We start from the raw sequence: 2,469 nt of genomic DNA, 5'->3' as shown, positions 1-2,469 counted from the left end.
TGACGTTATCAATGATTTCATTTTACTTGGATCCACAATTAATGCTTATGGAAACTACAATTAAAAAATCAAACAATGGGCATCCGTATGTATAGTGCTGCCATTGTCACCTCTGCTGCGATGCTGCCCTTCTTGCATGGTGTGTCCCTTCCCCTGGGCCCCGTGTGCCCTTCCTGCTACAGCCGGGGCTGCAGCCTTGTGCCCGGCCCCTCAGGTTGCTCAGTGTGCGTGGCGGCCAGGCCTTCTGTGTCCTGCTGGCCCTGTGCCTGTGGCTGCAGCACACTGCATATGGGAGACAAAGCGTTTGAGTTCCTGAGTGATGAGATCAAAGAAGAGAAGAAGATCCAGAAGCATAAGTCCCTTTCCAAAATGTCTGGAGGCTGGGAGCTGAAAGTAAAAGGGACAGAGGCTAAATTGTAGAAAGTTGGGGGAGGTGAGGATCACTGTCACTTTAAACACTAACAATAGCATCCTACCTACATTTGATGGGGAGCAGGAACCTTCAGAAGGGCAGAAGGTTGAAGAACAAGAGCCTGAACTGACGTCCACTTTCAATTTTGTGGTTGAAGTTACAAAGAGTGACAGCAAGAAGGCCCTTATGTTAGACTGTCATTATTCAGAGGATGAGGTTGGACAAGAGGAGGCAGAGGAGAGTGACATTTTTTCCATCAGCGACGTGAGTTTTCAGACTAAGGAGGAGTCGGACTGGAATGACACTATGCACATGTTCAACACCGATTCCCTGGACTGGGCCTTGTATCACTACCTAATGGATTTCCTTTTGGACCAAGGAGTAGATAACACATTTGCTAATGAGTTGGTGGGGCTCAGCACAGCCTTGGAGCACGGGGAGTACATTACTTTTCTGGAAGACCTCAAGAGTTTTGTCAAAAGCCAACAGAGCAGACAGAGACAGTTAAAACCATAAACTGATGGCATGCTGTGGCCAGTGAACAAAACCTACTCTAAATACCAGACACTTGAGCTTTGAAATGGCCATCATCATAATATCATGGGGGGGAATTTCAAATTTAAATTATTTCTGTTATACTCTAGTTGACTATTCATTTATCCCTTTACAAATCTATTTTTAATTTTTTTTTTTTTTTTTGTATAACACAATGATGGACAATGAAATCAGTTTATCCCTTAAAAAAAAAAAAAATCAAACAATGTATTGCATTAGCCAGATCTACTGCAAAAGCTCTCTCTTTAAAGTGTTCAAGAGCAAAGATGTGACTTTGAGGACTAAAGTGCACCTGAATCAAACCATAGTATTTTCAATTGCTGCATATGCATGTGAAAACTAGACAATGAATAAGAAAGTCCACAGAAGGATTGATGCATTTGAACTGTGGTGTTGGAAAACAATATTGGAAGTACCATGAAATGTCAGAAGAACAAACAAATCTGTCTTGGAAGTACAGAATACTCCTTAGAAGCGAGGGTGGTGAGACATACATAGTCTATTGTACTTTGGACATATTACCAGGAAGGATTAGTCCCTAGAAAAAGGACATAATAATTGATAGAGTAAAGGTTCAGCAAAAAAAAAGGAAGACTCTCAATAAGATGGATCAACACAGTGGATGCAGACACAACACTTGAGAGGTCCTGGCATTGTTTCATTCTGTTGTATGTGGGATCATTATGACTTGGAGCATGTTCCTTTCCACTCCATCAATGAAAGGATTAGGAAAGTGAGTTTGTCAACTAAAACGTTCAAATACTATATAAAACAAATATTAAAAATTATGTTCACTAGTGTTTTGTTGTTGTTGTTAAGTACCATCGAGTTGGTTCTGGCTCATAATGACCCTGTATCGGGTTTCAAAGTGTAAATCTTTGTGAGAACAGAAAGCTTCATTTTTCTCCACAGAGGAGCTCATGGACTTGAACTGCTGACCTTGTGCTTAGAAGTGCAGTACTTATTCTATAGAGCCACCAAGCTGCCATCACAATTGTTTAGATGTCATGAATTTTGTAGCACATTTATGTGCTCTTCTTCACAAGTCAGATAAAACCAGATAGTCTCTATGATTAATAAATAGAATAAAAGGAAGGAAAGAGGTTTACTTAAGATTTAAGGAGCTTTCTTTTTATGAAAACTTTGAAATGAATTTAAATATAACATTGATATTTACTTATTTATCTGTTCTCTATAAAGACTTGTCAGATGCCCACATTGGTCTACTGATGAGTAGAAGAGGAGGAAAGGCAGCAATGAAGAAATGGGCTGAGTTAAATTATGTTCCATAGACTCCCGTTAACCTGGAGATGAAAGAGAGAAGTGGAAGGGTCGGTTGGTCCAAAGTGTGGTGAGACCTGGGGACACCTGAGCCTACGGACAAGGACATAGCCACACAGGGTTAGAGCTGAGAGTGAAGCATGCAGCTAATATGAAGTGACGTGAGAGGCACAAAATCACCCAAACTTGCAGATTGTACCCATTTGACCTAGCCTCGATGG

The 2,469-nt window shown here is 40.9% G+C and overlaps 1 pseudogene; it reads left to right on the top strand.

The window, feature by feature from the left end:
* The window catches only part of LOC102818462, a 1,844-nt pseudogene extending 916 nt beyond the window's left edge, over window positions 1-928 (top strand).
* The last annotated feature ends 1,541 nt before the right edge of the window (window positions 929-2,469 follow it).

Source organism: Chrysochloris asiatica, unplaced genomic scaffold, assembly GCF_000296735.1.
Source record: "Chrysochloris asiatica unplaced genomic scaffold, ChrAsi1.0 scaffold00250, whole genome shotgun sequence".
NCBI classification, from domain to species: domain Eukaryota; kingdom Metazoa; phylum Chordata; class Mammalia; order Afrosoricida; family Chrysochloridae; genus Chrysochloris; species Chrysochloris asiatica.
Note: the sequence above shows the minus strand (reverse complement) of the source record. Positions and strands in the feature narration are given on the sequence as shown.